Below are 25,514 nucleotides of genomic sequence, written 5' to 3' on the forward strand. Positions count from 1 at the left end.
ACCCCAAAGGAAACTGAGTAAAGTTAACTCTTAAACCTTCATGCACACAATTCCTTATCCGTCTTTAAATTAGTAGGTGGAATCCCAGCTCAGGACAGTCATACAAATTTCTTTGTTCCATTTATCGGTTGCAGCTTTTATCTGGACAGAATTTTACACCGGTATTCTACACAGCATTGCAAAGGATCATTTTGAAGCCTTACGTTTTGCTCTAAAAATTTACAAATTAGGAAGCTGAAAGTTCATTTGAGGTCAATGTAAAAATATTGTGTGCTGTTTGCTTACGCCTGTCTGTGTTTGTTTTGCAAAGGAATGAACAGTTAATCATTCTGAAATGAGTTTGGGGTTTATGTACAAGTAAGCTTTGCCCATGTTTAGACAAAAAAATTGGCTGCCAACAGTGAAATCACATAATCTGCTTCCTGTTGTGAAATTGTAATGAATTTATCTAAATGTTTTAAAAGAATTTTATCACAGGATATATCTTAAAATTAAAAGGGGAACTAACTTCATGACTGTCCCAATCCTTTAGTGTAGCTGCAAATTATGTCCATAAGACGATAGTTCCTTCGTCCATGATGTGCACTGTGTCACGCACCAACACCATGGGCACAAAGTACACAAGAAACAACAATGTTCATGATTCCGCAATGTTTTAAAATCAAAATTGCAAGCACCATTTTCTATATATGGAACGCTATCAGCAGCAGAGGTTTCAATGTACTATCCTTTCAAAGATAGCTGACTTTGAACTAAATTGTGAACATTTTTCTGTTGAACCTTTCTGGTTTCGGAAGTTGTTGTAGTTGGAGTGAATAATTGAATGATATAGGCAGAGGCTATTTAATCCACTGGAGCAATGTAATGTCCTTAAAAGAGCAAACCAATACGTCTCACTCGCCTGCTCTTTCCTTTTAAAGTTTAACTTGTTTTTCCTGGTTAGCCTTTAGTTATTACATTTTTAGTCAAGTTAGAGCCACTACAATGGTACTTTTCCCATGTAACTAGAGTGCAACAGTCTTTCGTATTTCTCTAAATCCCTGCTCTTCTCACTCCAGCATCAAAGGAAAATAACTGCACTCTACATATTTCCTATTTTCAACAAACAAAGTTTGCAGTTAAAAAGCACCCCATCACATCTCTCAAACTTGCTCATGCACTTCAGAGAGCTAACCATGTTAACATGCAAGAAATGGCAAATGCTGCCATTATTATCCATCTCACAGACTGCAAATTCACACTGGCAGGAATGCAATGCACGGCTAGTTAATTTGTTGGTGGTGTCAGCTCAGTGGATAGTATTGAGCAGGCCATTGCGAAAATTCTCTAACCTTCTCTAATTAGTGTCATGGGACCATGACTGACCACTTAGCTCACTGGAACAAGAAAACACTACCACAGCTTAATGTTTCATCAAAATGACAATGCAAAAAAAAGTAAATACTTCATTAATCTTTGAACTTACTATTAGCTCATTCAGTTCCAAAGTTGTAAACAAGAATTTAAAAAGCAAATAGCATAGAACTCAAGCGCTGCCTAACACAAGACATGTTGAGCATGTCTCCTCTTAAAACCTTCACAGCAGATAGTTCAAAGAGAAGCCGAAGCCACAGCATTCAAACACAAAATACGGTGTGACTTGTTCAGTGATGTACCTTACTGATGGCACCTTTTTTACTTCAATGACAGTTATTCAAATCTGGAAAGCCTCGATTCTGAAGCCTACTTTCATAAATAATTATCCATCCACACTGTACAAATTCAAGGACGGGATCTTTCAAAGAAATTTGGTCAGGCAATTGCAATAGTTGTTAATAATTTGAGACGTAAAAATGTATGAATTATATATAAAACATAAATTAACATAAGAGATCACAAATCTAAAACAAGGTAAAATTCAACTTGTTCCAAGCAGTAAACCAATTGTATACATGTTAAGAGAGTAAAGTCCTCAGTAACAATCCCCACTTCAGTTTTATTCTCGTCAATTCTTGGTTTCAGAGTTTTGACAGAGGTAAATTAATCAAATTACACAATTTAAAAGCAAACTTTGAAAATAATTTTCCAGAAAGCACAATAACAAAAGCGAAACCCAATTCTACATTGAAATATTTCTTCCAGAAAGGCACTAAAATATGACTAAAATCAACAAGACTGAAAATTTAGTGCAAAGTTTTTCTTGATGGCTATAAGTAAACTTAAACTAAAATCTGAGGTCAAAACTAAATTGCAAAACATGGACTAACAAATCTGATTTTGATGAAGACAATCCAGCCCAAATCTTAATTTTATAGTTCAGAACACAATTTTAAAATCAGGATGTTTCTACATTTTGAGGCTGGCAGTGCAGGGAGGAACTCTAAAGCTAGAAGCTATAAATGTGGGGTTTCGTATATTCAAAAGAGAATTCAAGGGAATTTTCTTTATCTAGAGTTCTATTAGAATGCAGATATTTCTATGAAAATGGGTTGTTGTTGCAAATAGTATTAATGCTCTGAAGCAGAAATTCGATAAACATATGGAGATAAAAGGATTGGTGGGCTGTGTTACTTTGGTGAGATATAGTAGAGTAGGAGGAGGCTCATTTGAGGCACAGACCTGTTAGGTCCAATGGTCTATTTCTGTGCTATGAATTCGATGCAATTTTGTTCTATCTTTTTAATTCCCACTGCGTAATAGAATTTAAGATTTTAAAAAAAATCCACTGGAAGAAACTTTCACATAAAAACATACAGCAAGATGGCAAAGAGTTTTCAGAACACTGTGGTCTGAAACCTGCCATTACCATACTTAAAGCAAAAGATAAGTTTCAGAAATGTGGACTATAAGTTTGTTCAACCTAGTTTTCAATTTGCTCCAGCATCTTCCTTTTTGCTTGTTTCAAGTATAACAATTTTATGCAAAAGCTGGTGGCTAAAATTAGGGAAACTTGCTTGCCAAGACAAACTTGTGACTTCTAACCTGAAAATTTTCAAATTAGATCAACAATTAAACTAGCAGAACATAAGAACAAAAGAACTTGGAGCAGGAATAGGTCATTCTGCCCTTCAAGCCTGGTCCACCACTTGATACGATCGTGGCCGAACTCACCTCAGCCTCATCTCACTTTCCTACCTGCTCCCCATAAGCCTTCAACCCGTTACTCATTCAAAATCTATCTATCTTCTCCTTAAATTTACTAGATGTTCCAGCATCAACAGCACTGAGGTAGTGAATTCCAGATACATAATGCTTGGACAGAAGAAATTCCTCCTCAACTATGTTTTAAATCTGCCTCCCCTTGTCTTAAAACAATGACCTGGGAGAAAGTAAGGACTGCAGTTGCTAGAAATCAGAGTCGAAGAGTGTGCTGCTGGAAAAGCACAGCCGGTCAGGCAGCATCCAATGCTGCCTGACTGCCTGTGCTTTTCCAGCACCACACTCTTTGACTTAAAACTAGGACCTCTTATTCTAGATTGTCCCACGAGGAAACATACTTTCCATATCTACTTTGTCAATATCATTTAGCATCTTATGTACCTCAATTAGATCTCCTTGCATTCTTTTAACCTCCAGAGAGTATAAAGTGTTCAATCTCTCTTCATTAGACAAAGCTCTCAACTCTGGAATCAATCTGGTGAACCTCCTCCGAAACTACATCCCTTAGGTAAGGGGATCAAATTTTCCGTAAGACGATACAGAAAATGTTTTACAAGTTACTTCACTTGGAATTTGAGACAAGTAAGAGAGCAGGTAATGATGGGGTCATTGAAAAATTGTAAGGCAGTGATAGATTTTTGATTATAAAGGGATTCAAAGGTTGTCAAGGTGAGGAGAAAAGTACAATTGAGGCCACAATCAGATCAGCCATGTTTGTGTTGAATGGTGCAACAGACGTGAGGGACAGATGGCCTACTCTTGCTCCTAATAAGCCCACCTCTGAGATCTAAACATGGTCAAAAACTAAAAGATGTGCCCTTAAGGGGAGGGAAAGGCAAGGTTCTACCAGAATTTACAAAGATTAGGGAGATACAGCATAACAAAGAGACTTTAACTCAATGAGAGGTCAGTGAAGGCGTAATAGAAACTGAAAGATTGATCAGTTACTATAGAGTTAGGGGATTCAAGCAATAAGATTAGTGAAAATCATAAGAAGCACACAAGCAGCATTAATCCAGTTCTCAGATGGAAAATTGGTATTGGTGAATATGGACAGAAAACAGGACAAGGGAAAGAAAATCAACAGCAGAGTTCATCCTTTATCCTATTCAGATTCCTCATACCAACAAATGACAAGGACAAAAACTGGTAATAGCAGAGATCTACAAATTCCAGGACCTTGACATCTAGGCTCGTTGTAAAATAACTGGAAAACCTCAGGTTGGCAAAAATTGACTTCGCTCACAGGTCAAGTCTGATTTTTGAGCTGAACTTATTAAGAAAGGTTGAACAGTGTGGGGCCTTTTTCAGTTGAAAAAAAAAGGAAGTTGAAGGGTGACCTGATAGAGGACTTAAGATTATGAAAGAACTAGATAGGTTAAGCATAAGGAGACCAGAACTATAGGCAACATGTACATGATAAATACAGTTAAATACAGCAAGGAATTCAGGAGAAGCATCTTTACACACCCAGAGAGTGGTGAGAACGTGGTACAATCACATGGCAAAAAGTGAATAGCGTATTTAAGGGCAGGTGAGATAAGCACTTTTGGGAGAAAGGAATCAAAAGTATATATTGTTAGAATCAGCTAAAGAAAGGAGGATGCATAAACACCAATGTGGACCAGTTGTGCTGAACTGCTTGTTTCTGTGCTGTGGATAATATATCTGTGTGCAAGTTGAGTTTTCAGACTGGACAGTCCCTCTAGCAGGACAGTGAGTGATCACAGTGATTTAAGGCAACTGGTATAATAATCAAGAATTAGGAGAAATTAAATTCTCATTGTCTGATATGCTCAGCCTGAAAGAGTGGTGGAAGCAGACTCAATCATAATATTTAAAAGGGAACTAGATATAAACTTAAAAACTTATAGTGGGAAATGATGGAGAAAGAGACCAACTGGATAGACTCAAGGAACCGGCAGGCTGTGAGGTTCTGTGTTAAGTCAGTTGATTTCAGCTACACCAGCAGCTGGCATCAGGAGAGACAGAGAATGAGCATGAATCAATGACTCTTGCTGGAAGACACCAGGTTAATAGGATTATACTTGGATGCTGTGACCCTCCACAAGACAAGTTCACAAACATGTAGGAAGAATGCCCACTTGTCAGACTTGCAAGGGTAAACATGGACCCTACCCAAGGGATACGTAGAAAAGGGAAGGTGGGAGAAACACATTTCAAGGGGGCTGAATAGCCTGCCCCATTCCTGCATTCCTAAAAGTTGGAATCTGCCATGAACCAAGAATTTCTCGATCGTGACAAACAACAATAGCAGAGCTATTATTTTTAACAAAAAATAAACTAGGACGCATTATTCTTTTAAAGCTTGGACTGTAAGGAGTTGGATGCAGTAACCCAATCCCTGTTCTCAGTTCAGATCCCTCTGGGATTACGTGCACTGTATTGACCAGGTCGCTTGCCTGCCTTCAGGAGAGAAGTGAAAGCCACAACCTTCCTTCCCAGCTTATGGTTTGCATTAGAGCAGCTCTGCCTGGCTCTTTTCCCTTTGGCTCTTTTGGCTTCTGAATAATATACACCATTAAACTTATGACCTTCCTCCCAATACGAGTTATTAGTTAATGTTGCTCGTGCAGATAGGAACAAATTGCTGCACTTTAATTGCAACAGAAAGGGACACAGATGTCACATACACAAACTCCTGAGAACTCTTCTGATTATCGCGAAAAAAAATTAAATCATTTGAAAATAATTATTTTAAAAGTGCAAAAAGATTTGAGAAAGTACATTAACTAAAAATTGCTGCAGGCTTCAAACTTTATGCTTAATGGTGTAAATCTGATAATATTTCTCCACTGTACAATACAATCAAATACAACAATATATGCAAAAATATTTCTAAATAATGGAACATTAGAAATATACAGAGCATGTGAGGCAAAAATAATGGGTTAAAATGCTGGTTATGGATCCTTTGTATGAACTAACCTAAAACATTGCACTTTTACACAATTACTGATGTGCATTTCTAGTACTTTCTGTATTTTTTTTCACATTTCTAGTGTTTGTGCTGGGCAAAGGCGAGGGGTGGGGGGAACAGGGAATTTGGAGAAGGGGGGTGGTTTAAATCTTTGGAGGCTGTGGTCTACAGAGTTTGGAATTGATTATTATTGATTTTCAAACCAATTCATTTCTCTTTTACTCCAGAGCAAAGTGCAAGCTCAATGGGTTGAGTGGCCTCCACAGGTTGGGGCATGAACAGCCACATGGACCAGTTGGGCTGGATTGTCTGGTTTGGATTAAAATATTTTTCCTAAATATTTAAAACAGTTGTTGTGCTGCCTGAAAGGAGTTTTTTTTTCTGAATGACTTTTATGTATACCTTTTTCTCCTTTCACAAGTTGCAGGCATTGCTGGTTATATCAGCACTTAATGCCCATTGTTAACTGCTCTTGCAACAATAGTAAAGAAAGTCACATCTCCCAAATCAATGGCAAGGGCTGAGCAACTCAGTTACGTCCAAAGCCCCTATTTGGCATCACTCCCACTGCATTCCCAACTCTAAGGAAAACTCAATTTCTCATCTTTCTTCCAGCTGTGTACAGTGAATGTAAGCTGTGGAAACAACATCACATTGGTATTTCAAATTAACAAAGCCCATCCTTGAAATAAGACATAGGAAAAGAAAGTATTTTATTGCCTAACTTTGAGTTAAGACCTGCAACACTTTGATGTAGAGTATCCCAAAGTATCCATTACACTCAAAGAACAGATTTCTCTCAATCTCCATCTTAAATATGAAGCTGTAGTTGTTGGGTTAGCTCACGTTAGCTAAACAACTCACATGCGGTACAGAATGATGTCAATAGGGCATGAGCTCAGTACCAGAGTTCATGCAGGTCTTCTTCCTCATGCTTATTGCGATACATCTCAAGCTTCATTTTGGTGGAAAAGAAATAGGGAGTCAATATAAAACTAAAGGTGCAATTCTAAAGGGGGTGTAGGAGCAATGGGACCTCGGTGTATCTGTAAATAAATCACTGAGGGAGGCAGAACTAGTTGAGAGATAGAACATACAGCTTTCCAGAATTTATTAATAGGAATGTAGATTACAAAAGCCAAGAAGTTTTTTTTTAAATTTATTCACAGGATGAAGGCATCGATGGCTAGGTCAGCATTTAATGCCCATCCCTAATTGCCTATAGAGCAGTTAAAGTCAACCACATTGCTGTGGGTCTGGAGTCTCATGGAGGCCAGACCAGGTAAGGATGGCAATTTCCTTCCCTAAAGGATATTAGTGAATCAGCTGGGTTTTTCCAACAATCGACAACAGTTTTGCAGTCATCATTAGACCCCTAATCCCAGATCTGTAGCTAATTCAAATTCCACCATCTGCCCTGGTGAGATTCGAACCCAGATCCCAAGAACATTACCTGGATCTTTGGATTAACAGTCTAATAATAATACCCATGAGGCCACCGCCTTCCCTATGTTAAACAAAAAGTGAACACTGGGTTGGCCTCAACTAAAGTATCATGTTCACTTCTGGGTGTACACATTGGGGAAAAATGTGACAGCATGAAGGGAGTACAGACTAGAGTCATGACAATGATCAGAATGGTGAGCAACTCCAATTACACAAATAGATTGGCAAAGTTGGAACTGTTTCTGTTAGAGAAAAGAAGGTTCTGAAGAGATTTGATGGGGATACCCTGATAGTCAATAGGGGAAGAATATTTCCATTGGTGGAAAGATCAAGAGCAAAATAGCACAGATTTAAGGCACTTGGCAATGGAAACGTAAGGAAAATATATGTGGTAAACATTTTAGCAGTATTGAGATGGTTACTTTCAAGTATCATAGCAAATAAAGATATGGGCCAAGTACTGGAAAATGGGATTAGACTAGATAGGTGTTCAATGACCTGTGAGCAGATGGTGGGTCTAAGGGCCTCTTTTCATGCTGTAAAACTCTATAACCCTAATGGCTAACTGCAAATCTAGAGAACCTCCTTCAAAATGTAGCCCCTAATCGAATTCGGAATGTGCATAAGCATCTAGCTTAGCTTTCTCGGTGGTGAAGGCCATGATTTTGGCAAGTGCTTCTAACTGAGCCTTGACAAGTTACTCAGCATATCTTGTAGATGATACACACTGCATGTGAGTGGTAGAGAAAGAAGACACTAAGGCTGAAGAAGGGTCACTAGACTCAAAACATTAAGTCTGCTTTCTCTGCACAGATGCTGCCAGATCTGCTGAGTTTTTCCAGGAATTTTTGTTTTTGGTTCAGACCTTCAGCATCTGTTTCATTGTTTTATTGTACATACTTAGGTTATGGCAAAAGATGACTCTCAAGTAGACAGCTTTCTCCTGGGTAGTGTCTTGTGCAGCTGCACCAATTGGGAAGAAAATAGAGAAAAATAAATCTTGAATTCTCTGGTCGACCAGTAGCATCCGTGTTGGTCAGTAATGCTTCCAATTTTCTTTAATCAAATTGTTCGGTGATAAGATCCTGCAATGAACAGTTATTTTAAAGGGATAAGACCAGGCTAAACATATTTCTTTCACAGCAGCCATAAATACTAACTGGACTTCAGGTGCCTACTAACTATGAGCATTGCATAGGAGATCAAATAATAGTGCATTGGCAAAAAATAATCAACATGTGCTGATTTCCTCCTGGCTCGCTGACTGGTTGCTTCTAGCCACATGATTTTAATTTGCTGAGTGATTTTCACTGCGTAATCTGATCACAAAAACAAATAGGAACCATGGGTGACCAACATCCATATGCTATTCGTTTATCATAGGAACCAAGACAACACATTTTAACAAGTATTTTCTTTTCTTTCCCCCAATAGTTGCATCTGCACAACACTCAAGAAGCTCAACACCATCTAGACAAAAACAGTCTGCTCAGTTCCCAAGCCCAAATATCCATTCTCTATACCACTGATGTAGTACACACTATCCACCAGGATGTACTGCAGCATCTCACTCCAGTAAATGCCACACTTCAGCAACACCACAGGGGATCCACCACTGCTACAACAGCAAGTGTTTGCATTTTGAGAGCGTCCTTCTGCTGCAGACATATATCAGGATGACTCTCATACAGTAAACACACTTGGACTATTAAAGACAAATATAAAGACAAATATTAAGCTCATGACATCTAAAATACCAAAGGCAACAGACGTGTAGAAATGTTATCATCTCTAAATTCTCCTTCAAGTTACACACCAGCCAAACTTTGGCCACTCCTTTATTGATGCAGGGTTAACAAGTCAAAAATATATCAGAATAGCAACAATCCAACACAACTGTGGAAGCTATTTCACAACATAATCTATAGCGGTTCAAGCAGGAGGCCTATCACAATCAAGGAGTGGGTATTAACATGATGGTCTTTGCAGCAATTGCCACCAAAAAAGCTATCAATGCCATATAAACTGAGTTCCTCAGTTGCGTACAAGTAGTAAATCCTTGAAGAGATATGCCACTGTGACAAGTCCGCGTTTTCAGCATGCTCCTCTGCTGTTGATATGTCTTAGGGTGACCACAGAAAGAAGATATGTAGATAGTACCTTAAAGACAAATGCTAAGGAAAGATTGGGACTTTGCTCTTGCAGTTTACAATAACCTGAGTGCATTCTGAAAATAATTCCAAGTCACCATTGTTAGTTGTTGAAATGAGATGAATGACAAAACCTTATAAAATCAAAAGCCAGTCATTTATTTCTCATAAACCTTAAGTTTTTATGTACAATTCCCAAAAAGATCAAACTTTCTTCACTAATCAGCTTTATTTTCTTAAGAAAGCTTATAGGGTTTATATATGGAGGCATTGGACATAAAAGCAAAGAAGTGATGCAACACCTCTACAAATCATTGGTCAGACCACATTTGGAGTACTGTTTTCAGCTCTGGGCACCTTATTTAAATATAGATGTTAAAGTCTTGGACAATGTGCAAAGGAGATTTACTAGAATGACACTGGGAACAAGGGATTTTAGATACAAGGAAAGGTTCAGGAAATTGGGCTTATTCTGATTGGAGTGGAGAAGATTAAGAGGTGACCTTATTGAGGTATTCAAAATTATAAACCCATTTGGACAGGGGAAAGAAGGATATTCTTTTTCCATTAGTTAAAATGTCAGTAATTAGGGGTCACAATTTAAAGATTGTCAGCAAGAGACCTAAGAATGGAATAAGGATAAACCTCTTTACTCAGAGAGTTATAATGTTTTGGAATGTGCTGCCTGGAAGAGTGGTGGAGGCAGATTCCATATGAGGTTTCAAAAGAGCTGGAAACATATTTGAAAGGGATGAAGTTAGAGTGCAGATAGAGTTTAATTTGGATAAATGCAAGGTATTGCATTTTGGTAATACAAACAAGGACAGGACTTGGTAGGGTCCTGGGTAGTGTTGTAGAACAGAGACACCTAGGGGCTCAGGTACATAATTCTTTGAAATGTATGTTATAGGTAGACAGGGTGATTAAGAAGGCATTTAGCACCTTTGCTTTTATTGCTCAGACCTTTGAGTATAGGAGTTGGGATGCCATATTTAGTTTGTACAGGGCATTGGTGAGGCTTCTTCTGAAATACTGTGGGCAGTTTCTGGTTGCCCTATTATAGAAAGGATATTATTCAACTGGAGAATGTTCTGAAAAGATTTACCATGATGTCACCAGGAATGGAGGGTTTGAGATAAAAAAAGACTGGAAAGACTGAGACTTTTTTTTCCCCCTGGAGTGTTGGAAGCTGAGGGGTGACCTTACCGAGGTTTATAAAATCATGAGGGTACAGATAGAGTGAGTAACCAAGGAATTTTTCTAAGAGTAGGGGCGTTCAAAACTAGGGCGCATATTTTTAAGGTGAGAGGAGAAATGGCATGAGTGGCAACATTTTTACACAGAGAGTAGTTTGTGTGTGGAATAAACTGTGCTTTGGTCTGTTGTGGTGGGTGATATCATGTCCTGTTCTATCTCTGAGAGGTTGGTAAATTGGGTCCAAATCGATATGTTTGTTAATGCAGTTCCGGTTTGAATGCCAAGCCTGTAGAAATTCCCACGCATGTCTTTGTTTAACATGTCCCAGGATAGATGTATTTTCCAGTCGAACTGGTGTCCTTCTTCATCTGTGTGCATGGATACCAGTGATAGTTGGTCATGTCTTTTGGTGACTAGTTGGTGCTCATGTATCCTGGTGGCTAGTTTCCTATCTGTCTGTCCAATGTAATGTTTGTTGCGGTCCTTGCAGGGTATTTTGTATATGACGTTCATTCTGCTGGTTGTTGATTTGGGGTCCTTTAAGTTCATCAGGAGCTGTTTCCATCCAATATCTCTTGAAAACGGTTGCATGAAGATTAGACAGAAAAAAAGTAACACCATGTTCATTCAAAATGATACTCTTGTGTACAGAATATGGGCACTCTCGTAAATCTCAGCTTGGCTTTGTTGGTAGCCCTCACTTGAGAGTCAAGGATTTGGATCAAATTCCATCCCCAGACCAAGCCTGCAATCAAGGGTGTCATCCCAGAGGAACAAAAAGGATTTTTTGTTTGTCGGAAACGCTGTTTGTCAGAAGATACATTAAACCCGTCAAATTCTGTTGACAATCACTCCTATCAAATAGCTGTTGCAATGGGAAACATGAAGTCATAGAGTCATAGAGATGTACAGCACCGAAACAGACCCTTCGGTCCATCCCGTCCATGCCAACCAGATATCCCAACCCAATCTAGTCCCACCTGCCAGCACCCGGCGCAAATCCCTCCAAACCCTTCCTATTCATATACCTATCCAAATGCCTCTTAAATGTTGCAAATGTACCAGCCTCCACCACTTCCTCTGGCAGCTCATTCCATACACATACCACCCTCTGTGTGAAAACATTGCCCTTCAGGTCTCTTTTATATCTTTCCCCTCTCACCCTAAACCTATACCCTCAAGTTCTGAACTCCCCAACCCCAGGGAAAAGACTTTGTCTATTTATCCTATCCATGCTCCTCATAATTTTGTAAACCTCTATAAGGTCACCCCTCAGCCTCCGACGCTCCAGGGAAAACAGCCCCAGCCTGTTCAGCCTCTCCCTATAGCTCAAATCCTCCAACCCTGGCAACATGCTTGTAAATCTTTTCTGAACCCTTTCAAGTTTTACAACATCTTTCCAATCGGAAGGAGGCCAGGACTGCATGCAATATTCCAATAGTGGCCTAACCAATGTCCGGTACAACCACAACATGATCTCCCAACTCCTGTACTCAATACTCTGACCAATAAAGGAAAGCATATCAAGAACCAAATTTACTACATGACTTCAAATGAACAAACTACCAATAAAATTTCACTTTTTGTAACTTCTATTTAACACAAATCATAAGCAAAGATTAGACACCACAGAGACAAAGCATCATGTGCAGTTGCACCGTTCTCTATATTGGCCTCTGGTGCATAGGATCGCTCACTTTCTGACGTAATGTTTCTGCCCTTGAGTCATGCTCACCAGCAGTCATGTTCCATCTCAGGTCCCTGGAGCCTTTCTTCATCTGAATGGCAAAAACCTGCAGAACCTTCTTAGCTAGGTATCTTCATGGCCCTCTCAATGGCATAAGTTCCCCAGCAACTCCTTTGTCCGAGCATTTTTTAATAGACTCCATTAAATGATCTGGTCAGCTTTGACAAAGGTGAAGCAGCAGGAATAAAATTAGTTCAAAGCACAATCCCTGATTTAACCCTGTTTTGGGTTTTCCGACCTCTGTAACCATATTATGAAACAGTTCCATATACACATACCTTGTCTACTCTTTTCTCTGCTGCAGCTCTCCTTTATGCCTGCTTGGGTGGTGTTACGTACCTCACCTTTCTGTTGGTACTGCTTTCAGGTCAAGAGTCACCCGGTCACAAAGACCAGAATTTCTCAGTATTCAAGAAAATTACAATTTATCCCTTTTAAATTAATAAAAACGATATTTGAAAAGATTTGTAGCTCGGGCTGAGGTTCAGGTTGTAAGTTAGCTTGCTGAGCTGGAAGGTTTGTTTCAGACGTTTCATCACCATGCTAGGTAACATCATCAGTGAACCTCTAGTGAAGTGCAGGTGTTATGTTTTGTTTTCTATTTGTGTGTCTTGGTTTCTTAAGAACCCCATCTACCATCCTCTGAGGAAAAGAACCAGAAATGATATCACCCACCTTAAGAAACATCTGAAAACAAACCTTCCAGCTCAGCGAGCAAACTTACAACCTGAATTAATACAAACTCTGAGAAGTCATTTTCAAGCATTCTTAAAACTAAATACAGATCCAACAGACATTTTACAAATTTCCCTTAATGTATTGCTTCCAGGTCAAAAGTTGTTCAGACCTTATGATATTTCATTATATTAAGGAGCCTATATAAATGTGAGTTGTGACTGATGTTGTTTCACTGAGACAGGTATTATTGAACCTGTAATATTATTCAAAGATAAGGAAATTCTTCCGGTGCTATGGCCAACTTTGTTCCTTTAACTACCAGGGCCAAGACTGACTACAGGTTATGAAGCTTATTGGATTGTTCTTTCAGAACATAAGATGAGAAGCAGAAGTAGGCCATTTAGCCTATTGAGTCTGCTCTGCCATTCAATGAGACCATAAGACCATTCAGCCCATCAGGTCAACAGCGCCATTCAATCGTGGCTGATGGGCATTTCAACGCACCTACCCACACTCCCCCCATATCCCTTAATTCCTTGCGAGATTAAGAATTCAATCTTTGCCTTGAAGACATTTAACAATCCAGCATCCATTGCACTCTGTGGCAATGAATTCCACAGGCCCACCATTCTCTGGCTGAAGAAATGTCTCCTCATTTCCATTCTAAATTGACCCCCACTAATTCTAAGGCTGTGCCCACAGGTCCTAGTATCCCCACCTTTTGGAAACAATTTCCCAGCATCCACCCTTTCTACGCCATGAAATATCTTGTAAGTTTCTATTAGATCGCCCCTCAACCTTCTAAACTCTAATGAATACAATCCCAGGATCCTCAGCCGTTCATCGTATCTTCGGCCGACCATTCCAGGGATCATCCGTGTGATTTAACCTTCAAGTCAAATTGCAGTCATCATGGCTGATCTGATAATTCCTCAACTCCATTTTCCTACCTTTTCCCCAGAACTATTGATTTGTTGGAATACTGCGTGCAATTTTGGTCTCCTTCCTATCAGAAAGATGTTGTGAAACTTGAAAGGGTTCAGAAAAGATTTACAAGGATGTTGCCAGGGTTGAAGGATCTGAGCTACAGGGAGAGGCTGAACAGGCTGGGGCTGTTTTCCCTGGAGCGTCGGAGGCTGAGGGGTGACTTTATAGAGGTTTACAAAATTATGAGGGGCATGGATAGGATAAATAGACATAGCCTTTTCCCTGGGGTTGGGGAGTCCAGAACGAAAGGGTATAGGTTTAGGGTGAGAGGGGAAAGATATAAAAGAGACCTAAGGGGCAACTTTTTCACGCAGAGGGTGGTACGTGTATGGAATGAGCTGCCAGAGGATGTGGTGGAGGCTGGTACAATTGTAAAATTTAAGAGGCATTTGGATGGATATATGAATAGGAAGGGTTTGGAGGGATATGGGTCGGGTGCTGGCAGGTGGGAGTAGATTGGGTTGGGATATCTGGTTGGCATGGATGGGTTGGACCGAAGGGTCTGTTTCCATGTTGTACATCTCTATGACTCTATAAAACAATCTATCTATCTCAGCCTTGAATGCACTGAATGATCCAGCTTCAACAAGCTTCTTTGGTAAACATTTCCACAGATTCACAACCCTCTGAGTGTAGAAATTCCTTCTTATCACTGTCTTAAATGTGCAACCTCTTATTCTGAGATTATGCTCTCTTGTTCTAGATTCTTCCACAAGTGGAAACAACCTTTATACATCTACCTCGTCAAGTCCGCTGCGAACTTTATATGTTTCAATAATGTTGCCTCTCATTTTTCTATATTCCAGTAAGTACAGGCTCAATCTACTCAAACTCTCTTCATTAGATTGTCCCTCCAAAACTAGTATGAGCCGAGTAAACCTTCTCTTAGACTGTCTCCAATCCCAGTGTATCTTTCCTTTAATCAGAAGCCCAAAACTATACGTAGGATTCCAGCTGTGGTCTGGCTTGTGCCCTGCATAGTTTTTGCAAAACCACCGCATTTTTATACTCTATTCCTTTTGAAATAAACATTCTAATTCCTGCCCTATTACCCACTGGATGTGAATGTTAATTTTTTGTGCTTCATGGATGAGGAGTTGACTATTCCACTGTTCTGGAGTTTTCTGCAGTCTTTCTCCATTTAAATAGTATTGAGTTTCTCTATTCTTTCTACCAAAGTGTATAACCTCCATTTCCCCAAATTATCCTCCATCTGCCAAGGTTTTGCCCCTTTGATTAATCTACCTGTATCCCTCTGCAAACCCTGTATCATCCTCGCTTCTTGCCTTCCCACCTACTTTGTATCATCTGCAATAGTACATGCACTTTCCTCATCCAAGTCATTACTATGTATTGTAAATAATTAATTGTGGCCCCAGCACTTATCCATGCAGCACATCACCAGTTATATTCTGAAAATGCCCCGTTATCTCAATTCTCTGTCTTCTATTAGCTAACAGTCCTCTGTCCAAGCGAATATACCCCCTTCAAAATCTTGGGCTCTAATCTTATTAAGTAGCCTAATGTGTAGCACTTTATCAACTTCTCCTGCTGACAAAAAGGCTGCTTCACATGCACAACAGTTACTCCTCTTCAAAATAATTCAATGCATTTGAATTGCTTTGAGACGTGGTAAGGTGTGATTTAATTGTTAATCTACCTTTTATTTGGACTTTAGCCAATGACAGATTAGCAAACTAAAATTGGACAGTTTTTGATTTCCAATATAGTTGCCAATTTTTAGTCAGTGCCTAAAATTAAAACTCCTACTTATTGTCTCAGTTCTATAACATAGCAAGGCTTGCCAAAGTGCTTCACAAGACTGATAGCAAACAAAATTTGACATTAAGCCACTAAAGGAGATATTTGCCAACAGTGTAGTCAAAGAGGTAGGTTTCAGCAGGGTCTTAAAGGAGGATGATTATAATAAGTTATATGTCATTAGGATGTGGATATTTTTATAGATATGAAGTAGGATAATACTGACAGAAGCTCACACAATAGCTTGTGCTTAACTCAATGGGCTTGCATTAACATTCAGATATAATAATTTAATGGCATATTGCATCAATACTGACTTAAATCTATATGTGAATGGAAATTATCAGCTACTCACTCTTCTCCTAAACCCCAGAAGCTCCATACATTCCCAAATCCCTGCATTTAAAAATGTACTCCTTACTCTTACATTTTGGCACAGGCTAAAGACCTTAAACCCATTGTTGCCAAATACTTCAAAAACAGACCAAACTGTGTTCTAACTTCTCAATGAAAGCATCAGAAATGTCTGCAAGTGGTCACATTAATAGCCTTTGGATGCAATGAGCTAAATATGCACAAGAACTTTCCGGTCCCAGTATTTTATGCATGGCTGCAGCTGGCTTCCCTAATACAGGATATGACTTTCAGGGGAAATTCTTGTCTTCAAATTGCAATTATCACAATTGAAAATGATTGGATATTTCCTTGAGAAACAATGAAATCTGTCTGGAATTTCCTTCACCCATAGTAGTGTACCAAAATGCAGCATCTCACATTTATCTAAATTAAACTCCAAGTGCCGTGCCTCTTATAGTTGAAAACCTTGTGATGCTATAAGAGAACATGGGAGTTTCTCCCTTTGTTCGAGCTATGACCTGAATCACCAGCACCAAAACCAGGCTGAATGGTCATTTATTAATTTTCTATCTGTGGGAAGACTACCCAAAGTGCTTGCCGTATTTCATAACAACATTTAATGTACTTCAGAAAATACTGTAGATGAGGAACTTCAGTAGATAGAGACAGCAACTTGCATTTATATACCTCTGGACCAGCATTACAAAACTTCCATTCATTGTTTTTTTTTATAGATATTTTTATTAGAAATTTAACATTTTTACAAGTTTACAAAAATAAACAAAACTCTCAGATATAAACATTGATATACAATTAGCTCAAATATACAATAACCAAAATTTGACAAAAAAAAACAAAACAACAAAAAAAACGAAAAGAAAAGAAAAAAAAACACAAACAAACAAAACTCAACTATCTACTAATCTAACCTACAACTAACCAGGGTGTATATTTAAGTCTCTTACATGCTCGGGATGTGTTAACATCAGATATGATAAAACCCGTATTCGTGCGGGATTCCTCCCACGAGGGGCCCCGGACCAGCCAGGTTTGTAGTCTCAATTAAATAAAAGCCCTTGTTAGGATAGCCGAAATATCTGTATTTATGTAATTCAAAAAGGGCTGCCATATTTTATAAAATAATTCGGTCTTTCGGTGCACCATATTTGTAAGGAAGTCAAGGGGAATACATTCCATAATTAGTCTGTGCCAATTTGAAAGTCCAGGGGGGCCCTCCGCCACCCAGTTCATCAAAATATTTTTCCTTGCACAGAAAGAAAGAATAGAAAATAGTCTCTTCCCGTACGTGTCCAGGGAGGGAAAGTTCGAAAAGCCCAAGAGGAGAGATACGGGGTCCACTTTTATTTCCGTTCCTAAAATTTCTGTCAGGGTACTTGCTACTTTAGTCCAATATCTACGGATCTTATGACAGGTCCATAAGCAATGTACAAGAGTGCCCACCTCTATTTTGCATTTAGGACACATTGGAGATGCTCCTGCCTTAAATTTTGCCAATCGAACCGGTGCTATATGGGCCCTATGAAGTATCTTCAGCTGGATAGCCTGGGTTCTGTTACAAATAGTAATTCTTCTAGCATTTTCCCAGATATCATTCCACGTTTCTGTGGAGATTTCTAGTCCCAGATCCTGATCCCATGTTTTAAGCAGATTATCCATATCTCCCGATACTTCATCATGTAGCAAATGATAAATATTACTGACGGAAGATACCCCCACTGGTCGTAGGACACTACATTCTCTATCGGATTTATAAAGACTATCTAATAACGTAGTCTTCTTCTGTATAAAATCTCGAATTTGGAAGTATCGAAAGAGGTCTCCATTGGGTAATCCGAATTTCTGACGCAGCTGTCCGAAAGACATCAGGACCCCATCTTTAAATAAATCCCCGAGACATGAGATACCCCTGGATCTCCAGAGTTTAAAAGTGGCATCTGTTAACCTCGGTTGGAATCCCCATGCTCCCACTATCGGTGCATAGGGGGATGTTTTATGTGAATTACCCTCATTTTGCCGCATTATATTCCAGGCCTTGATTGTATTCAGTATTATAGGGTTTTTACAGTGATCTGTAATGATTTTCCTCTTGTCTGAGAATAAAAGGTTAATAAGTGGGTATTTTACTTGAGAAGCCTCGATGTCCAACCAGATTGATTGTGGATCAGACAAGACCCAATCAGCTATATAACTTAATAGGGAACTTAATTGATATTTCCTAAAATCTGGGAAGTCCAATCCACCCCTTGCCTGTGGAAGCTGTAGCTTCTTCAGCTTAATGAGGGGCCGCCTATGGTTCCAGATAAAGGAACTCAGCCAGCCGTATAATTTACATAAAGCTGTCCTCGGCAGCATCACCGGAAGCATTCTCATAGGATATAGGAGACGGGGCAGGATATTCATTTTGATTAATGCTATTCTACCCAACCAGGAAATTGGCAGGTCTCCCCATCGCTGGAGGTCCTGCCTTATCCTTTCCAATAAATACACAAAATTAGCCTTATACAACTGACCAAATACTGGGGTAATAAAAATGCCTAAATATAAAAAACCCTCCAGGGACCAGCGAAAGGGAAAAAGGGAACCGTCCGCTAGGCGGGGTATCACAGCAAGGCCACCCATTGGCATAGCCTCCGATTTAGAAAAGTTAATTTTATAGCCTGAGAATGCACTAAATGTATTAATAACTTGGATTAAGCGGGGTATGGACATCAGAGGGTTACTGAGGGATAGAAGAACATCATCTGCATAACGGGTAATTTTATGTTTACCTGTACCAATCCTTGGGGCCACTATATTAGGATCAGCTCGTATAGCTTCTGCTAGTGGTTCAATTATTAGCGTGAATAACAATGGCGAGAGGGGACATCCCTGACGGCAGCCCCTACCCACACTGAAGCTATCCGAGCCTAATCCATTGGTAACCACAACTGCTTTGGGATCACTATACAATGTTGAGATCCATTTGGTAAACACCTGTCCAACACCAAACCTCTCCAATGTGTAAAACAAATATGACCATTCGACCCTATCAAATGCCTTTTCCGCGTCTAATGAAACCACTACTCCTGGTATCTTTCCCTGATGACAAGCTTGAATCATATTCAGAGCCCTTCTAACATTATTGGATGATCTACGGCCCTTAATAAACCCCGTCTGATCCTCCTTTATAATATGTGGCAGTATCCTTTCTAGTCTCAGTGCTAACGTTTTAGAGAGGATTTTAAAATCTACATTTAGCAAGGATATTGGTCTGTATGATGTACAATCTTCTGGGTCCTTTCCTTTTTTAAGGATAAGTGAGATATTTGCCTCTGTCAGCGAAGGCGGGAGACAGCCCTGACTATATGCATAGTTATACATATCCATAAGTGGACCAACCAGTATTTCTGTAAATTCTTTATAGAATTCAGCTTGAAAACCATCTGGGCCCGGCGTCTTACCATTTTGAAGGTGCCTAATTGCATCAACTATTTCTTGGGGTGTAAGAGGAGCATTTAGGACCGATACTTATTCCGGAGTTAGGTCTGGAAAAGTCAAATTTTTAAAAAATGACTGCATCCTCTTCGTCCTATCTTCACAATCCTGTGATTTATATAACTCAGAATAGAATTTTCTAAAGGTCGCATTAATCTTTTTATGATCATGAGTCAAAATACCCGTACTTTCCTTGATAGACATAATAGTCTGAGGGGCCTTTTTTTTCTTTGCAAGAAATGCTAAGTATCTACCTGGTTTGTCGCCATATTCATATAACCTTTGCTTTGCAAATAATATTTCCCTCTTAGCCGTTTGAGTAAGTGTAGTATTTAGAGCTGTCCTAAGAGCTGTAATCCTTTACAATTTAATAATAGAGGGTCTATCAGTGTATGCTGTTTCAGCCGCTTTTAAGCGGGCTTCAAGCAGACGCTGTTGTTCTCCCTTTAATTTCTTCTGGGTCGCTGAGTAGGAGATGATCAAGCCTCGCGTGTAAGCTTTGATGGTCTCCCACATCATTGACGGGTTGCTAGCTGTACCTGAATTAATTTCTAAAAAAGTTTTAAATTCTTGAGAGAAGTACTTTACAAATTTACTATCTTTCATTAAGAAGGGGTCCATACGCCAATGCCGAGGGGATGTCCCACTGTTCCTCGCCTTAGTTTCCATATATACAGCAGCGTGGTCAGAAATTGCTATATTACCTATTTTACAGGATGATATGGAATTTAAAAAAATTGAGGGGGCAAAAAACATATCAATTCTGGTGTGACATTTATGTGGATTAGAGTAGAAAGAAAAATCTCTACCCTGTGGATGAAGACATCTCCATACATCTACTAATCCTAATTCTTTGTTCAGATCCATCAATTGTCTAGATCTGGGAGATACTCCTGCAGTACTCTTGGGAATCCTGTCTATTTCCAGATCCATAATACAATTAAAGTCTCCCCCTATAATTATATGACGGGCATCAAAAGCCATCAATTTTGAAAAGGCTTCCGTTATAAATTTAAAGGGGTGTGCCGGGGGGCAGTACAAATTTAAAATCCCATATTCCTCTCCATTTATGAGAGCTTTAATCAAGATATATCGTCCAGATTCGTCTTTTATCTGCTTTAGGATTTTGAAAGGGAAATTCTTCCGAACAAGAATAATAACTCCCCTGCTTTTTGAGCTAAAAGAAGAAAAAAAGGCCTGATCAAATCCGCCCTGTCGTAATTTCAAGTGTTCTTTATCTGACAGGTGTGTCTCCTGTAGGAGAGCTATATCAACTCTTTCCTTCTTAAGATTTGATAATATTTTCTTCCTTTTAAGTGGCGAATTACTCCCCTTGACATTCCAGGTGCACCACTTAACCGATTGATCAACCATAATCCTCTGGGCCAATCCGAGACCCCTCGGGAGGGGGAACCCTATCCAGAACATCCCGAGCATGGAACATGTAAAATTTACAAAAATAAACCCTCTTTAATACACCCACAACAATACAGTAAAAAACTATTTCTAAATAAAAAAGATATAAAACGTATCTAAGTGGAGACTTTCCCCCTTGTTCCCAGGGGGCATCACTTCCTCTCCAAAAATCCCTCATATCCTCTCCCAACCAATGCCCCACCCTTGACCCAGGCACTCCTCAATAAAATGAGGAAAATTCAAATATAATACAAAGCTAGAGTTAACAGTGAGCACCCCACCCCCACCCCTACCAACACCTAGGTATATTTGGTAATGTTAATACCATATATAAACATATAACTATAAAATTACCAGTTCAACAAATAATAATTAAATATGATAATACAAAATAACGAAGGGAAAAACAACCCCGCTCCTAAAGACAGAGGTAAAATCGAATAAGGTAACCACCTCCCCCCACCAACATTAACCAAATCCCCCAGCTTATATATACATATATATACATACACATACATATATATATATATACATACATACACACACACACACATATACATACACCCCTCATATATACATAAAATAATAACAGAAAACAACTCCAAGGGGGGGGGGGGAGAAAATCAAATCCCTCTCCCCACCCCCCATAATAATATTAAGCAATAAGGTAAGAAAAGAAAAAGGGAGGGGATATAAACCAAAACGGGGGGGGGGGGGGGGGGGGAAGGCAGACCAACATCCATTATGTCCTACAGTTTATCTAAGAGAGTCCAAGAATTCCTTAGCCTTTTCTGGTGATCCAAAGTTATATACAGATCCTTCATGGTTAAAGTGTAACATCGCTGGGTAGCGTAAGGAGTACTGTACATTTAAGTCCCTTAAACGCTTCTTCGCCTCGTCGAATGCCTTCCTCTTTCGGACCAGAGCCGGGGAAAAGTCCTGAAATAGCATGATCTTGGATCCTTTGTAGATCATAGCTTGGGGGTCTTTTCCGAGATTTCTAGAGGCTTCTAGGAGTATCTGCCTCTCCCTGTAGCTCTGCAGCCGGAACAGGACCGGGCGTGGGCGCTGGTTCGAGCCGGGCCCGAGATAATCGAGGCCGTCAATATGATTTTCCAAGGTCCGGACTCGCTGCTCGAGAGTCCGGACCTGATCCACGGCCGATTGAGCGGTTGTCTCCGAGGTCGCGGCCTTTAGCTCCGCCCCTCCGACTCGGCGTTGAATTTCTTCAATTTCACGGTCTTGCTTCTGCAGCGCGGCCGAGAGCGACTCCCAACGATTTCTGGATTCGACGATAAAGGCATCGATCTTCGAGTCAAGCTTGGAAAGCATTTCTGCAAGGCTTGCTACTGTAGGTAAGTCCCCCGGGGCGGCTGTGGATGCCTCTGCTGCAGCTGGAGAGTGTGGGGGAGGGGTTCCTGCTTGCTGAGAGCTGCGGGCTCCCTTCCCTTTAGTCATTTTAACTTAAGATAAAGTTGCTTAAATGTAATATTACACAACTAATTGAGTTACTAAACTATTAAAAATGATTTATAAATGATTTGGTGAGCTTGGTAGGGGGTAGGTGACCCACTGTGCCCAAGTCTTGGGAGGAGCACTATAGACTCAGTCTTACTGGGTCGCCGCCATCTTGGATCCCCTATTCATTGTTAAAATATAAACATTTCTCCTTAACAGATGTTGCCTGTAATAATTTAATAGCAGATATCTGACCACTGGTTTGTCATATCATTCATTTTTTTTCATGCTGTAAGGTAAGCTCAATTATTGTTCTGAACAATTGTCCTTCTTGCTCTCATTTTCAAATGCAAAACTTATGTATGGCAATCAATTGCAATTATCTCCATGAACAACGTGAGGATTCAGTTGTCTTTCCAATATAGAAGTCACAACTCAAATGTCTCTTTGTTTCTCTCCCAAAGGGAGTGCTGACATCTCTACGACTCTATGACTCTAATTGCTTATAACTACCCCTTACCATAAAAAGATATAACAGCAATCCATATGTATGGATTTCTGGGAATCTCTTAATTTTCATAAGTTGCGATCATGAACATTTGTGCTGAGCATAGATAGTTTTTTAAAAAAAGTATCTTCAGGAATGGTTGTCATCTCAAGTCAAACCACAGAGAAACAATCAGCTGAGCCAGAAAAAGAAAATACGGGAGGACAAACTGAAAGTTTGGCCAAAGGATGAAGGGTGACAGAGAGGTGGAGGGACGCACAAATGGATTTTCAGACTGTAGCCAAAACAATTTGTGGTGGAGGAAAGGAAGCAATGATGTACAACTGGGCCATTGGCACAGAAATACATAGTTATTTTGAGAAGGCCTTGTAAAACTGGAGGAGGTCACAGACAGAGGCCCTTGTTAAATGCAAAGGGATTTAGATACAAGGATGATATCTTTAAAGTGGAGACAATGGGGAACCAGGAGCTAGTGTTGAAGTGATAGGCAAGACACACCTGGTGCAGGATGAACACAGGCAGTAGTTTCTTGGATGAATTTAAATTTACAGAAAGTGGGAGTTGGGAGTTCAGCCAAGATAGCATTGAAACAGTCCAGCAGGTCAGTGAACCACAACTCTCAATCTTTCTCATCTGCACAACATTGCACATGCCATCAGACATCATCTTTGACCAATTCTACTGTAGCTATGAAGTATATTGGACAATTAACAAAAATGTTGGTGCTTAACTATAAAGAGTTAAAACAAACATAACAGCTAAAGTAGATTTCACTGTATACAGGAAAAATTCAAATCAATTTACAGTTAATTTACTAAACAAGTGCAAAGTAAAGCAACAAAAATAAAACCCTCAGAAGGCCAAACAGAATCCCTCCAAATCTAAACTGTGATTACTTTAATGGCTTTTTTTTGCTACAATCACAGAATGTAATGATTTTTCTCTGTTAGCACAAGTAATCATTGCCAGATGGTAATTACAGTCAGCTAGGTGCACAGCAATATATCTCAACCGTCCAGGTTCACTGCCTCTGCCCACCATCCTCGCTTTACAATCAATGAACTGAGCAAAATCAAAACAAACTCTGTTTAAAGATGACTTTATACTTCATGGCGTATTTCTGCCTAATAGCTGATTCCAACTAGCCATTCACACACCAAGACTCCTGCCAGATTCTGGGCACAATGCTGAGCTGGCTAATCTGCTAGGAACCTCACAATTTGACCTTTGATTGAGTATGGCATTTGGTCAGGGTCATGAGCTTCTACCATGGGCCTTCATACTACTGGACAGGCTGGTTCATGACCTACATGTGGGCACATTGAAAATGGTACTCTAAAAGTAGGCTGCCCCACTGTTTTCCTGGCAGGGTGGCTACATTCTGCAGTATCGCCATCTTTCCAGGCACAGAAAGAAAATGTTTTCCATTTTGCAATTTAGGATGTAAAGATATGGCGGATAATTTTACGAGTGACCATCTGGGAAAAAAAAAGGGGCAAATCGTGTGAGTTATCAAGACTCCAAATTGATATCACTGCCCTCAATGAGATCTGCTTTCCTGTGTACAGACAGATGAAAGTATAAGCAGTTGATACAACTTCTACAAGAAAGGTAAGAATGACAGCAACTCTTCTATCCATGAAGTTGGCTTTCTATTCAGAATATGACCTTGAATACATTGCCAGACCTGTCCATTTGTGCAAATGAGACTGATTGCATTTCATTTACAGTGCAGACATAACCAACATGCCACTGTGATGTATGCTTATGGCCAAACTCTGGACTCCAATGAAGATGTTAAGGGAAAGTTCTATTCTGACATTGGCGAAATCCTTACTACTACCCCAAAAAGAAGAAAACATAAATCCTCCTTCGGGGAAGGGGGAGGGGGCTTTAATAGCAGATCCTGGTTTTACAAATACAATAACCGAAAATAAATGCCATAAAACGAGAATTTCCTGAATTTATTCACAATAAACCAGGGCATACATTATAAGGAGAAACCGTCCTTTTGAGTGTTATGGATGGGATGATGGGCTGATGGGCTTTCCATATTGAAGGAAAAATAAGAGGATTGGTGAAGTATTTCCTCAAAATACCAGTAAAATGTCATGAATCCTGAATCCCAGAAATGGAATTTGACATTCAGTCACTGTGGCCCTTAGTTATAATGATGTATTAAAGCTACATAAACATTTGGAAATCAATTTTAAATAAAATAAATTTGAAATAATT

The 25,514-nt window shown here is 39.6% G+C and overlaps 1 protein-coding gene across 1 annotated transcript in view; it reads right to left on the bottom strand.

The window, feature by feature from the left end:
* Nucleotides 1–25,514, bottom strand: part of eefsec (eukaryotic elongation factor, selenocysteine-tRNA-specific) — a 423,357-nt gene that overhangs the window by 251,511 nt on the left and 146,332 nt on the right. The gene's annotated exons all lie outside the window — the stretch shown is intronic.

Source organism: Chiloscyllium plagiosum, unplaced genomic scaffold, assembly GCF_037043375.1.
Source record: "Chiloscyllium plagiosum isolate Xiang-an unplaced genomic scaffold, Cpla_swu_hap1 HiC_scaffold_14, whole genome shotgun sequence".
NCBI classification, from domain to species: Eukaryota; Metazoa; Chordata; class Chondrichthyes; order Orectolobiformes; family Hemiscylliidae; genus Chiloscyllium; species Chiloscyllium plagiosum.